Source organism: Microtus oregoni, unplaced genomic scaffold, assembly GCF_018167655.1.
Source record: "Microtus oregoni isolate MIOR12 unplaced genomic scaffold, Mior012 000004F_ref0000308, whole genome shotgun sequence".
Taxonomy (NCBI): Eukaryota; Metazoa; Chordata; class Mammalia; order Rodentia; family Cricetidae; genus Microtus; species Microtus oregoni.
The window spans coordinates 65,920,825-65,936,397 of NW_024543063.1; the positions used below are offsets into that span (position 1 = coordinate 65,920,825).

General features: G+C 46.4%; 1 protein-coding gene and 1 pseudogene across 1 annotated transcript in view; one reads left to right on the forward strand and one right to left on the reverse strand.

Annotated features, from left to right (window-relative positions):
* Neto2 (neuropilin and tolloid like 2) overlaps positions 1 to 822 on the forward strand; it is an 81,690-nt gene extending 80,868 nt beyond the window's left edge. Inside the window, exon 10 of the transcript XR_005974160.1 lies at positions 741 to 822. The gene's annotated coding sequence lies outside the window, so the exon portion shown is untranslated. The remainder of the gene's footprint in view (positions 1 to 740) is intronic.
* A 12,796-nt stretch (positions 823 to 13,618) lies between these two features.
* LOC121447487 lies at positions 13,619 to 15,172 on the reverse strand (annotated as a pseudogene).
* Between the last annotated feature and the right edge of the window lie 401 nt (positions 15,173 to 15,573).

Here is a 15,573-nt window from a genome sequence, read left to right on the forward strand (position 1 = left end):
CAGCCATAAAATTACTTTTTGCTGCTTCATAACTGTAATTTTGCTACTGTCGTGGATTGTAATGTAAATGTTTTTGGAGACAGAGGTTTGACAGAAGGCTTACGACCCCACGTTGAGCACTGCCGGTCTAGAAGATGGATCACGCAGGACAAGGGCAGACCGAGTCTCCTTTCCTACCCCATTCCCCTCAGGGAGTCTGGTTAGGGATGCGACCATGAGAAAGCTTTAGCTGTACCTGTCCTCAGCTGAGAGCTGGACAGGAAGCATTTCTGTTCTCCCCAGCCCTGGACAGGCTTCCTCTGGAAGGAAACTGGTAGAAGCCAGATGGGACCAGACCCCACTGGGCAGAACCGGGAAGACAAGCCTGCCACGTCCCACAGCCTGCCTCCCTCCACCTTGCATCTGTACCAATTCCCATTCTCAGATGTTGTCTGAACCTTCAACACCTCCACCCAAGTTGAGCTGGAAGGGCATCCTGGCCAGATAGATCAGGAAGGATCTCTGGGGTTAGCTGGGGACATTTCAGTGACGTCATTTTCACTATGACAAGCAGTTCACTTCCAAGGTCTCTAAAAATATTAAGCTTATTACAGAATATTCAAAGACTGTACATTTTTATGTCACCTTCAGCCTGAAGGTCAGAAGGTCCCCACAGAAGTGGTCACTGAAAACTAGTTGCCATCTTCGAGTTGTTCTTAAACATAAATAGAATATAAATGAATGTGAACTCTGTGTTTCAGTTCCGCAGAAACTCTCTGCCACACCCAAGCCTTTCTCCCACCAAGCCTACAAAGACTTGCAGCGTGATGCCTGGGCGGCAATGAGGAGACACCACATCAGTGCCGAAAGTCTGGCGGCTGCACAGTCTACTCAGCTTTCCCACCGGCAGTCCTCAGGGCCCTGCAGACAGAGCCCATCCACCTTCTCCCACTGTGGGACCTTGGCAGAGTCACCAGCCCACCTGAGTACCTGCCTCATGCTAGGAGGATTAAGTGAGAATCTGTATGGAAGGCTTGACGGAGCTCCCTGATTCACAGAAGACCCAGAGTAATTAAAGTCATGATTATTATCTCAAAAGGTGGATGAACTGGGCTAGAGTTTAGCTCACTGGTAGAGCACTGGTCTAGCATGTCTAATAACCTTAGAGGTAGAGCACTGACCCTAGGTTTAATAACCAGGCCACAAAACACCCTATAGAGTCTTGGGGTCACATCTTGTCCCATTGAGGGACACGGGGCCAGATCCTGGTTTCCCAGTTCGTTCATTCAATAAACAAGGCTACTTTGTTTGGAAGAAGGGCAGTGTTGGCCCTCACTGCTTAAGTCACTGCAGCAGCCTCAGTACCACTGAGACTCTTGCTTCCTGTCGCTAAGATTAATATATAGATATATAACCTTATTTCAGCCAATTTAGAAAATTAGAGGTCAAATTAAGAAACTGCCATTAAATATGCTTTGTATCTCTGACGCCATGCCAAGCAAATAAGACAGCAGCCGTGCTCGAATATTCTCTCCAAGGACACCAGAAACTGAGATCCACAAATGTTTATTGAATTAGGAACGATCACCTCATCCAAAGAAGATAATGATGATGATAATAACAGAGCCCAGGTTTTCTAGAATATTTAACACTAGGAAGGGGGATGTCAAATCCTTCCAGAGAGCGCTCCTGTCCTCTCTGTTCCCCCTTTTAGCTGTCTTCCCACTCTTTGGCTGAACCCCTAATTTTTTAAAGATTTATTTATTCATTCATTTTATGTATATGGGTGCTTTGTCTGCATGCATGCCTGCACACTAGAAGAGGGCATCAGATCGCATTACAGACAATTGTGAGTTGCAGTGCGGTTGCTGAGAATTGAACTCAGGACCCCTGGAAGAGCAGCCTGTGCTCTAAACCTCTGAGTCATCTCTCCAGCCCCTGAACCCCTAATTTTTTAAGAAGCGCAGAGAGTGTCAGTCATGCTGATTTCAGCCCCTTGCTGACAGAGCATTCATCATAGGCACATGTTTTCCAGCGTGATCACTGAAGCGGCTGAGCTGAACTTCTGCTTCCCAGATGTGGACGTGAAGGCTCAAGCAAGGTCACACAGTACAGCTGGAAGCCCATGGTGCCAGTCCTCCATCACCTTCGCCACCCCGCTCTCTTCCAGTCTCCCATGACTCTGCCTCTCTGACATCTTCCCCTTCGCGGCTAGAAATCGGGTATCCCAAACATCTGGGAGGAGATGCCTCTGAGAGTTCCCTTCGTGAACATAGACTTTCTTTTCAGACACCTTTGTGAACTGGCCCAGCTGTTTCTTCCCTCTCCTTTCTCTGTGCCCTCCATGCAGGGAGCTTAGTGGTAAATGCTGGGGAAACACCTCTGGCCCCCAAAGGTACGATGTTTTGTCAGGATTCATCCAGGGGTTTTCCTGTCTTGGTTCTAATGGACCATCTCTAGAGGAAAGCACTAGTGGTGGGGGTGGGGATCATTTCACAAGCCAGCCTGCCCTCTGCTGGCCAGAGCTGGAAACTGGTTCGTTCATCGGGGAAACCCTTCACCTGAAACTGCTCCTCCACCTGCAGTCCTGTGACACAGTCCACCTGAGTCTTTTCTGACAGCATCTTTCTGCCCTTGCTCTTCTTAGCCACAGGAGCACCCCCAGAAGGTCCCCTCCAAAACCTCTGCTTCCTGGAGCCTTCCCCCAGCTTCCGTCAGTCAGAGTGGTTGGCAGCATACAGTCTTGCTGTGGGGTGTGCCCCTGTCTGACCAGGAGGTAAGTGCTTCTAGGGTTCAAGCCCCTTGGGAAGAAGGTTCGGATGGTTTTCAGAGAAGCCAGAGAAGCTGTCTGGTGGCTGAGAGCTAACTCACTCCCAACCCACACACGGACTCAGCATACGTCTCTTAAATGATTTTAGGATCTCTGCACTGGATGGGAATGTTGGGCAGCTATACCCACACTAGCTAGCAGGGAGAACACTGAGGAAGGACCCCTCCCTCATGGCATCCTCCTTGAACATTTATCAGAGAGCCTAACAGGTGTCCCCTGATCGGCTCTAGCAGTCCAAGTCCAGGTCAGTTCCCTAGCCGCTGCTGCCCTGCAGGACTGCCGGGATCCCCATCTCCTGGCAGCTACCCATGAGAAATCTGGGCACGTCTGGATGAACAGTGATGCATCTTTACCAAGAAGTCAGCTCTGGGAAGAGAAGAGACACAAAGATGAAGAGATAGAGCCGTTGCTCTCAACGGGCCCCCAATTCATGGCCAGCCCTCCAGCCTCCCATCCCTGCCGTACCCGTAGCCTTCTACCCTGTCATATGGGGGCTCCTCTTTCTCCCTTAAAAGTCTTTTGTAGACCTACCTTTGTGTGTGTGTGTGTGTGTGTGTGTGTGTGTGTGTATAAGTGTTTTTGCTGCCATGTCTGCTTGTGTACCTCTAGAACTGGAATAAGGTGAGCCACCATGTGGATGCTGGGAATCAAGCCCCAGTCTTCTACAAATAAAGAGATTGTTCTTAACTGATGACCCCTCCCGGTGGCCCCTCCTTTCCTCTCTTATTTAACCTCTTCCAGAAATTTCCTGAGTGACCTCCATGAATGCATCAGAGCCATCTTCCTTCTTCAGGCTCCTCATCCCCAAAGCCAAAGTGGTATAATAGACAGTATTGCCCCTAACTACAGAAGGAACAAGGGCACCACACAGAAGCAGCCCCCACCCTGTGACTGTTTCCCACCCCCCACTCCTGCCCTGTGACGACATTCCAGCTGGGATGGCATCCCCTGACCTGACTGCCACTCAGTTTTACAGAGTCAGTTTCCTGTTGCCATTCCTGCTGCGGTCCTAACTTAACTATTCACGCTTGCAGTGAATCGGACCTTTGTCCCCTCAACCTGAATAAAAACCCCAGCCTGTAACAGAAGTTTGTGCTTCTGCCTACTTTTGTGAGTGAACTTCTCAGGTTTACTCTGAAATAAAACTGTCCCAACTGGTAAGCCATCTTACAGTGACATACCCCTAAAATACCAGTGCTCAGAAGTCTGAGGCAAGAGAATGTCAAGTTCAAAAGCAGCCTGGCTACATAGCAATATTTGTCTCATTAATTAATTAAATGGATTGGGTATATACCACAATGCCAAAGCCCTGGATTCAATCCCAGCATGACAAGAGTAAATACACAGAGAGAGAGGTCTCACCCTAAAGGAGCATGTCTGTGTATTTTCAAGCGATGTAGACCAATTCTGCAACCTCCTCTATTCCAGTCTCTGCGTTGGCAGCATGGAATAGTGAAGCCAACCTCAAGAGGGACCATAGTTGCACCCACTGATGCTAGCAGCCCTTACGTTTCTTATTGTTTGCACATGGATTCCTGGTCTTTCTCCTAGCACAGCGCTGCGTTCTGCCCGTCATGTTTGGTTTGTTTTCTTTGGTTTTGTGTTGAAGATAGAACTAGGGGCAAGTGTTCTTCCATTAAGCCACACTCAAAACATAGAAAAGAGATTGCCTTCTGCCTGAGCCAAGGACGAGCCAATCTGCCTTCCCTGGCTGCCGTGATCTCTTGACACCTTTTCCTGTGACTGGGACTCGTTTATTCTGATTCTGGCTACCGTGCTGGGCAGGGCTTTGATGGCCAGCAGGGCTCTTCATTGAGCTGAAAAGCGTGTGAAACATGGAGCCCTGTGACACAATCAGTGCCATCGCCGTTCTGAAATATGCTTACATTTGGAAGCAGTTTGGGCTGTCATTTTTGATCACACAGCTCAGCCATCTCGGAATTCAGGACCTTGAGATCTGTGTTCTCCTGTTCAAGCATGCAGGGATGAGCGGTGACTCCACACCTGCTGGAGTAGGAATCTGCCCCACGAATCAAATTCACAGTGGCTGCCCATCACCCTCAGCCTTTCCATAGGATGGGGTCAAATTATCACTCATGACAAAAAAAAAAAAAAAAAAAAAAAAACCTTGAAAGTGACTGGCATATCCTTTATACCCAGGAACTCAGGGGAGGCTGGGGTAGGCAGAACTCTGTGAGTTCAGGGCCAGCCTGGTATATATAGTGAATTCCAAGCCAACCAGAGCTACCCAGTGAGACCCTGACTCAAAAAAAAAGGCCATGAGATTATAATAATTTTAAAATAATAAAAATAGTCTTGTTAGCTGGTGAGACGGCTCATGGGTAAAGGCCCTTATTGCATGTAAGAAATATTAGGCATGAGTCTTCTCTATCAAATACTATAAATTGATGTCTAGGACAGAATTCACATCTTCTTATCTCTCCCACCTTATAAGGCTTTTCTGAAGATTGACCAATCAGATAAGACTGTGAGATCTGACCCAGCCAATGAGAAGAAGGTGTAGCCACAACCTGAGTTAGAATAAACTCATGAACAGGTAGAAGGAAAAAGCTAATGCACACCGTAGCATGTGCCCAGGATCACACACACACACAGATGACAATGACAATGTGCGCAGGATCACACACACACACACACACAGATGACAATGACAATGTGCCCAGGATCACACACACACACACACAGACAGATGACAATGACAATGTGCCCAGGATCACACACACACACACACAGATGACAATGACAATGTGCCCAGGATCACACACACACACACACACAGATGACAATGACAATGTGCCCAGGATCACACACACACACACACACACACACAGATGACAATGTGCCCAGGATCACACACACACACACACACACAGATGACAATGTGCCCAGGATCACACACACACACACACACAGATGATGATGATGATGATCATGATCATGATCATGATGATGAATATTTTTTTTTTTTTTTGGTTTTTCGAGACAGGGTTTCTCTGTGGTTTTGGAGCCTGTCCTGGAACTAGCTCTTATAGACCAGGCTGGTCTCGAACTCACAGAGATCCGCCTGTCTCTGCCTCCCGAGTGCTGGGATTAAAGGCGTGCGCCACCACCGCCCGGCTGATGATGAATATTTTAAAAGAATCTCTGAAATTGTGTTTTTGCTTTGCTAGGTTATAAAGAAAGTAATTGACCGGCCAGATGTTTAGGTTTCCAGAATAACAACTGCAACATGTTCTTCCTCTTCTCGTGTAGCTTTCCAGAACACCATAGGCATAGGCTCGGGCTCCAAGCCTGTGAGACAGATTCATGTAGGTACATTCTTTATAAGCGCCAAGAGCAGAAAGAGGCAGGCATGGCAGAACGTACCTGTAATCTTAGCACTTGAGAGGTAGAGGCAGGATAATCAGAAGTTCAAAGGTATTTTAAACTAAAAGCAAGTTCAAGGCTATATGTAACCCTGTCTCAAAGAAGAAGGGGTGGGTGAGGGGGGGAAAGGAAGGGAGGGAGGGAGGGAGGGAGGGAGGGAGGGAGGGAGGGAGGGAGTTGGCTCTGCCCAGGAAGCCCTAAAGAAAGGCTATGACTACAGATGTCTAACCAAGGACCCAAGGTTGTCCCATACACTCTGTTGTAGGCCCATGGTCTCTCCATAGTCTCCAGGACCCCCAGGGAGATTTCTGTCTCTAAAATCAAGGTGTCATCAGATTCTCTTGACCTTCATTTTAATGCAGAAAGAAAAATAGGGAGGTAATTACTGGGTTAAATAAAGAAGCAAGGGCTGCTTAGGCCTGGCAAGTCAAATTCATTTATCCTTTTCCTTGGAAATTCAGGTTGACTTTAATGATGAAAAATTCAGTGGCTTTCAAACCCATCTTGCAATGCTAATAGAACCTGACACCCTTTCTTTAAATGGACATTGACATGTGCAGGAACACACATATCGTCTGCTCGCTATTCCCGGCTATTTTCCTTGCCCCTGATAATTTGAAACCGCCAGCACCTTCATTGTCTTCGTAGGAGAACCATTGTTTTTATATCCAAGTAAAACAGAGGGTCTTATTTGCATTGAGAAAACTCATGAACTAGGAACTGGAGATAAGAACGAAAATCTAGGCCACCCTATACCTGGCCTGGCAAGGATGGAGATGCGGGAGACACTGTGTCTCTCCTTTTGCCATGGGACTGTGAAATGAGGCACCCCAGGGAGTTAGACCTTCCTTCATGCTTAAAAAGGGAAAAGAGGAAGCCTGGTGCCAGCCAGAGAAGAGCTTGTCTCCTGGGAACAGTACCAATGCTTCATCAGACCACCTTGCTGGAGACAGTGATGGGGGCCACACCTTGACTACATTGCTTAGCTGTGTATAACTCTGAGCTTCTACTTAAACTTAAACTTTGTGTCAGAACCCCAAAGATGGACTTGGGGGATCATGGATCTCTTTGTCCCTCTTCCTAATGTGGCTATATTGAATAAATCTCCCTTTTCTGCTTTTCATTCTTCATTTGGCCCTTTGATTGGCTTACCCAGGATGTGTGGTGGACCTTGTCTGTTGGGACACAAGCTTAACCCTAAGTCTGGTCACACTTCCATTCTGGCCCCGTGTGGACTGGGATGACAGAGGAGCCTGAGGCTGTGTTACCGTTCCCCCTTCAACTGCTGCTGTCCTTCTGTCTCCCCGAAACAGATACTCCAGACCCCCATCTCATGCTGCGGTCCCACCAACAACACAGAAACCTGCTCTTAGATTTTCTCTTATTTGCCTGCATGGCATGGAACATATGACCCATCCATCCACGTGAGTGAGATCTGAGATGATCCCCTTGCCATGTTTCTACCAATAAACATGACCCTGCCTAAAGGTCTACTCATAATGACCTACCATGCATTAATAACCTAACATAATGGGTACTGGAATCCCAGAATGGGACATCTGATCCCATCAGTGGCTCAAGACCACCCCCAGATAAACTTCCCTGGCTCTCATACACTCCCCAGGTCCAGGCCGAGGGGGGCAGGAAGGCCCACCCTCAGACAATCTTTTCTTTTCGCTTCCTGTCTCTGCCCTTTCTCGCTTCACTGTCTTGCTCTGACATAGACCTCTAAGGAGGAAGCCACACTACAGTCAGCCAGAACACTCCTGCGAAGCATAGCAAAACACCTGGACAAGGCAATCCGATGGATATTGTAGGGCCCGGGTCTACCCCTGTTCCTGGGGTTCATCTTGACAACAGTTTCTGGTCAGCCAGCTAAAACATTCTGTTTGTTCCTGTGCCCCCTCTGCCCTGCCTGGTGATTAGCTGTAGGACATTGTTTACCCCTTCTTGGGTATGACAGTTTCCCACCTGCCTGGGGGGAATTCCTTGTGCAACAGCTAGGTATATAAGGATTTCCCCAAAGTTAAATAAACTACATTCGGCTGATCTCCTTTCGAATGACCCGGGTCTCTTATGTGTTCTTTCAATCTCCAGGCCCTTGCCTGGCTCGCGAACAGTACAGTGGCAAGCGAACTGTACCGAGAGGGTAACACAGAATCGAGTGTGACAGGACATAGCTCAGAGGTGCCATAGTTAGGTCCAGGAGCTCAGTGGAGCCTTCTTCTGTCCTAGGACCCACTTGGTCAAAGGCACCAGAGCCCTTCCACTGACTGTGAGAATGTCTGGCTGAGCATTCTAACTCTGGGAATTCTCCACTGGTCTAGCAGTTGATCCACCAAAGGGCTCCAAGAACCTTCCACTGGCTCTGTGGTTTCCTGACCCTGGAACTGTAGAGGCTGGAGCCATCCCCTTGCTTTCCAGGTACATTGATCAAGGGTGCTCTGAGAAGTCAGGTATGGACCTTTGTTTTGGGCACTCTTCCAAAGTACATACCCGGGGCATGGGTGCAGGCTAGTCTGAAAGCTTCTGTGGTAGTTTGAATATGATTGACCTCCATAATCTCATAGGGAGGGGCACTATTAGGAGGTGTGGCTCTGTTGGAAGAAGTGTGTCACTGTGGGGGTGGGCTTTGTGGTTTCCTATGCTCAGGACACCCCACTAAGTCAGTTGACTTCCTGTTGCTTGCTAGATGTAGGACACTCGGCTATTTTTCCAACACCACTTCTGCCTGCGTGCCACCATGACGAACTGAACCTCTGAGCTGTAATGGAGCCACTACAATTAAACATTTCCTTTATAAGAGTTGTCATGGTCATGGTGTCTCTTCACAACAAAAGTAAACCCTAACTACCGCAGCTCCTTTGGGAGACCTCATACCCAGTTCACTTATTCAGCTCTAGGTCCAAATCTGACCTCAATATACATTGGACAGGTGGCCACTACTGGCCCAAATTAGAAACTTTTGATGTCTAATATCTAAACTGACTTAGAAATCTCCATTAAATGGAACGGCAGCATGGTCTGAGGCCCAGATCCCCATAAAACCCACAGTTCAATGTTAAACTACACCAGTTCCGTTCTGCGCTCTACTTGCTACACACACACACACACACACACACACACACACATACACACACACAAAAGGAGACAGACAGACAGATGGGGCCACGGGAACATCCTTGCAACAAGAATGCCAAGAATGCCCACTTTATTGTGCTCAGGGGTAGCTTATACAGGGCTCTGGCCACGCCCCAGCTCTCGGGATCTTTCAGCTGCAGACTCAGCAGAACCCACTCCCTGCCATCAGGGAATTCAGGGTCTGGTGGTCCGCAGTCCCCAACAGTTCACTGTAACCTTCTCTGAGCTCTGCTACAGTTACTCCTAGATGGGATGACCTCAGCCAGGAAGACCATAACAGTTTGCTGGGCCTCCAAACTTGAGTCTTTCCTAGCTGAGATAGCACAGAACTCTTTGCCTGATGCTTATGGTCTACTTATGTTTCTGCCTCTCCAAGCCTGGAAAGTCCTGCTTGAATCTTTAACAACTAGGAGATAAAAGCATTCCAGCTTGTCTGCTCCTATCTGCACACACACCAACTGGCTCTCCATAGTGTGATTTTATAAAATACAAGTTCTTTATTGGACTCAGTTTCACCAGATAGCTAAAGCTTAACAAAGATAGCAAAAATATCACAGTTTTTTATATGACCTGGTTTTAAAACAAATCATTTTAAGCCTGGTATTACTATCTTAGTCTATATAAAGGAATATAACACTAAGCAGAGGGAAACCATGTGGTTACCTTAACCAAGATAGTAAAGTCAGTGGCATGCTGCCTGTGCCTCCTACACTTTTCTGTATGTTGTCAAAGTTAAACCTGGAACACGTTAAGCAAAACAAGTTTAATGTAAACCATGTTTAATGTAAACTTGGTTTGCTTAATGTAGAACAATATCAAAATCAGGTTTATAAAAATTTGATTATGAAGAAAAAGAATGCTTGAGTAAAATGGGTTAAATTTACAATAAACTTTTGTGGCAGCAAGTCTGCAGGCTCAAGTAGCTCCCTTGCATGAAGCACGATAGTAAGTCGTATGCTAGCCTCTTAGCAAACAAGGATGCATGAGAAATAAGACACGCCAGAAGTCTGCTGATATGGTTCATTTCCTTTGCACACCCACACAGTTTTCTGTGTTGCGACTCCCTCAGATTTTATTACAACAGTATGGCCTCGGTACAAATCAGTGGGGAAAAGGGGGGTTGATTTCCAAATTCTCACAAATCTCTAACAATTGCTACCGCCACAAATGACCCCCAGATTTCCCCTGTCTAAACTCGCTCTGCTCTCCAGTTCTAAAGGTCTCTTACCTCGAAGGTTCTCCTTCCCACTCGTAAAAATCTTTAGCTGAAGCAAGATTAATAAAAGATCAGGGTCAGAAATTGGGGTTCAACCTGAAGATCTGAAAAACAAAACAGCCAGCTTCTGGCTCTTATCTCAACCTCTGTCTGAAATGGCAATCCTGCCTCCCGGAATCTCAGAATGAGACTGTCTCTGAGAGCTGTGTTGCCCTGTCTTATCATCCTCCCTGGGGCTGGGATTAAAGGCTGTACCGCCCGATTTCTGTGGCAACTAATGTGGCTACTGGGGTTAAAGGTGTGTGTCACCATGACCTGGTTTATAAGGCTGAGCAGTGGGACTGTTTTACTCTCTGATCTTCAAGCAGTCTTTATTTATTAAAATACAATTGAAATGCCACTACCTTTAATCTCTATGATTTCTTTGCACTCTGCTCTCAAAAACAATCTTAAGATTATGCTGTAAACTCTTAGGATTTGTAAAAGTTGCTCATCTGGCATACTTTAAAATCTATATAATCTGTAATAAAATTTGGCTTTAAACATAACAAAAGGCTTATAATTAAAATCTATACATAGGTGTGAGAGAGAGAGGGTATGTGTGTATGAGTGTATTGTGTGAGTGTGTTTATGTGTGTGAGAGAATGTATGTATGTGAGTGTATGTGTGTGAGTGTGTGTGTGTGTGTGTGTGTGTGTGTGTGTGTGTGTTTGATTCACTGGAGTAAACAGAAAGTTTACTAGTTACTGGGTGTCTTATTTTGACACTTGAAGAGTTTCAATTCAAAAATCATTATTTTTAAGGCTAAACCTAACAGGGATCAAATGTAAAGTCCTAGTCTTATGAAAGCCAATAAGTTACTATAAACTATTAAAGATATTCAGACTTGTAAGTTAATAGTCAGTCACCTTATAAATGATCAAATTCTTATGAACTATACTGTAATCATGCTAAGTACTAATGTAATTAATTACAGGAACAAGCCTTATTTAGCTTCCTGTATGTTTCCAAAGTTAGCCTAAAGTAAGTAACTAAATCAGGTATATGTAATAGATAATGGTCCTCAGACTCTTCAGAGATCTGCTGAATATGGCACTTAAAGTGTTTAATTTTAAAAATGCTTTTCATGATAGAGAGACACACCAGCTCGTGGAAGCACCCCTGCCTCCTCCACAGACGATAATGGGCACAGAAGAACCTCCTCCTGGAGCTTGCTTTAAATGTGGTAAAGCTGGCCACTGGGAGAAAAACCATTTGCTGCCGGCACCCTGTCAACACTGCACAAGCAGGACCCAGAGCTGATTGCCCCGCTTTGCCTAGATGAAATAGGCCAGTTCTTCAAGATCCCCCTCCAAAGGAAAGTCTGTGGGGTTGCCTGGGCCTGATGGCCAGAGTCTGATGTTGCCCTGGAACCTCTGAGCCTAAAGACCATGAAGGAACCTAATACGATTATGCAGGTAGCCAGAAAGTCTCTGTAAGTTTTAAAGATCAGGAAGCTGCGTGGTCTGCAGTTCCTGTTTACTCCAGTGAGATTTATCCTCAGTCTCTGTATTGATGACGAGGCTGGTGGTAGCTTTGCCGGTTTAACAGTAACAACCAAGGCTTCAGCTGCCTCCTCAGATCCCTTCAAAGGTAAAAATTGGGCCACATGTCTCTCTCTCCTAGAGCTATTGCAAGATCTAGACGCGGTTTACCTTGTTACCAGACTTAGAAAAGAGATAAATCGCTACACAGATTCCAAAGTGACTTTTTACTATTCCTTTATTAAACGGAACTCCGTTTACAAAGACTGCCCTCAGCCATCAACCTCCCGTGTCTCCTGAGAACGGTTGTTTGGAAAAGGTGTAAGCGTATGTAAGGCGTGAGGCCGGGAAGCATGAGTGGGATAGGAAAGTGGCTGAAGGTGTCCAAAACTGAAACAGGTTTCAGGTCTCTTTCCCTTGCCATGCTATTGCTATATTAAGACTTCAAAAGTTCAGAGCTTTAACATTAACCAATGGAGTTCCAATAAGCTATTAGTCTAGCTCTGATAAGCACTGACTACTATTATAGTTACAAGATCGAGATTTTAAATCCCCTTTGGTGGTTTTCTAAGTATAGACTTCTCATTGTGCTAAAAACATCTGTCTAATCTATATATACCTAGTTTTCAGGATAGAGGAAAGAGGCCCTACTTCCACGGTCTATAATCATACTGAAAATCTAGATCAGGTGAGCTTTTGCCCTTCTGCTCCGTGGCAGGTTTCTGTCCTCCCTGTGCTCGCTGTAAAGAGTACACATGCTTTTAACCTGAAAGACCCCCGGAGTGGGGAGACTCTCACTCAAGTCTCTGGATAACATGACCCCCCAGGAACTTACAAGAGACCATCCTTGCTGCAATCACACGAGGTTTATTGACAGGAACCAGCGTGCTGGGGCTGAAACTCATTTTCCACGCAGGGGTAGAGGAATTCGACCCCGAGTAGCTAGGAGAAGAGGTATTTAGGGGTAGAAACCATAACCCAAAGGGGGTAGGGAGGGCGTCATTAGAAAATTCCGAAAATACCAGTGATAATCACAAGGGGGTAACTCCCCATTTCTCAAGATTATTCTCAAGATTATAATCTAACTTTATGGTCAGCTAGTTCCTGGAACAGAGTCACTGAACCTGGGTAACCTAGATTTTTGGTTCTTCTCTCCCTGCTAGATTTTTGGCTCTATTCTTTCTGCTAGAGGGGTCTGGATTTATCCGGGTCTTTCAAACCCAAAGTCATTTTCCAAGTCTCAACTATGACACAAAGGTGTGAGTCTTTTCTCCAACACATATTTCAGTACAGATTACAGTGGTAATGCTAACATAGCTAAAATATATCTCTTTTCATAAACATAAAAAATTTCTCGTAGTGGGGTGGGGGTGGTGCACGCCTTTAATCCTTGCACTCAGGAGGCAGAGGCAGGAGGATCGCTGTGAGTTCGAGGCCAGCCTGGTCTACAGAGGGAGTTCCAGTGTTGTTACAGAGAAACTTTGTCTCAAACACACACACACACACACACACACACACACACGCACAAATTCTTTTTTTTCACTGCATCTTTGATTAGGTTTTTATTCAAATAGGCTGTCTCTATTTGCTCAATGGAATGAAAGTCATTTTAATAGATTAAGCAGCAGACTTTTTCTCTTCTTTAGTTGGTTTCTTCTCCACTGGCTTTTTCTCAGCCGCTGGTTTCTTGGTAGCTGCAGCCTTTTTTCCTGCAGGCTTCTTCTGCTTCTTGACATCCACAGGCTCCTTTTCTTTCTGACTTTCTGCAGGCTTCTTGTCTGCAGTCCCCTTCTCTGATTTGGCAGCCAGTGCCGCTGCTGCTGCAGTTTCTTCACCCGGAGTTTGTGATTTCTGGCCTGGCGAAGAATGGTATTTCTGCGCATAGTCTTTGCATATGGGTTGAGCTTCAACATGATTCTCAGGTTCTTCAGTGGATTCTCCTTCAAAACTCTACACTGAATCTTCTTGCGTGGTGCTCGGAGGGCTCTTTGAATTTCTGGACTTTTCAAGAATCTGCCAAGGTCTGTGTTCATCATCTTGTGCATGAAGGTTATAGTTACTCTTGAGGGTAGCAGCCTTACGCCAAGTGCCATACAACTCATCCAACTTGCTGGGCGGTGGTGGCGCACGCCTTTAATCCCAGCACTCGGGAGGCAGAGGCAGGCGGATCTCTGTGAGTTCGAGACCAGCCTGGTCTACAAGAGCTAGTTCCAGGACAGGCTCCAAAACCACAGAGAAACCCTGTCTCAAAAAAAAAAAAAAAAAAAAAAAAAACAAAACAAACTCATCCAACTTGCGGAAAGCACTTTCAGTCCAGATGCAGAAACGCCCCACGTGCCCACCAGGAGCAAGTTTCAAAATGTTCAGCTTGCTGACATTAAGCAGAGTAATACCAGGGATGTTTCTGAAGGCTTTGATGATACCATTATCTTTATTATAGATGATGCAGGGCCCCCTGCGCTGGATACGTCGTGGGTTTCTCATTTTGCCTTTGCCAGCTCTCATTCTCTGAGAGGCATAGACCTTTTTGATGTCATTCCAAGCTTTAAGTTTCTTAAGCAGCTGAACAGCCTCCTTGGTCCTTCTTGTAACCTTCAACCTTATCGTCAACTACCAAAGGGAGCTCAGGAACTTCCTCAATACGATGACCTTTAGACATCACCAAAGCTGGTAAGGCTGAGGCAGCCAGCGCAGAACAGATGGCGTATCGCTTTTGGGTTGTGTTCACTCAGCGGTGCCAACGACTCCAGGTTTTGGTTGGTGCAAACATGCGGCCTCCCCGACACATATTTCCAAAGGCAGCCTGGCCAGAACGGTGGGTACCACCACCTCGAACTCTGGGAATTCGAGCCACAGCTCTGCCAGTACCCCAAGACTCAGCACTGGTCTGATGAGCTGCTAATTCACTGACGGCATAGGACTGCCTGTTGTTTTTCCTCAAGTTGGTTTGAACAAAGTTCACAATATCCGGTCAAATGGGAGCTTTGAAGACAGCTGGCAAAGTGACATTCTTGCCAGATGACTCCCCCTTTTCAGAGTCACCGATACGAGAGGACGGGCACAAGCCATGACGGGGAGAGGAGAGAGCCACGCTCCACGCACAAATTCTTGTAAGCATCAGGAAAGAGGCTTGAATCCACCTTTCTTGGGTCAGCTGGACTTCAGGTAAGTACTCCTGTCAATCAACAGCCTAAGTTCCTCACCTACTGCCTATGCCTGAGGGTGGGAGCACTCCCCCTTTTCTGTTCCTGGGACCCCCTTTCTCAACTATCAGGACCATGGGCCTAAAAGTTTCAAATGTACACCTAAGAAAAGATTTCCCTTACACTCCTTAACTTTATCTCCTGCCTCTACTATACTGTTCCAGCATCCTGCCAGGTCCAGGTGTTCCCTCCTGGGCAGTCCCCCAGTGGTCCAGTCTCACAGACTGCTTCAACTAGGCCTACATTTCCCTAGCTCCAGATGGTCCCACAGAGGGACCTGAAAGAAACAGCCTG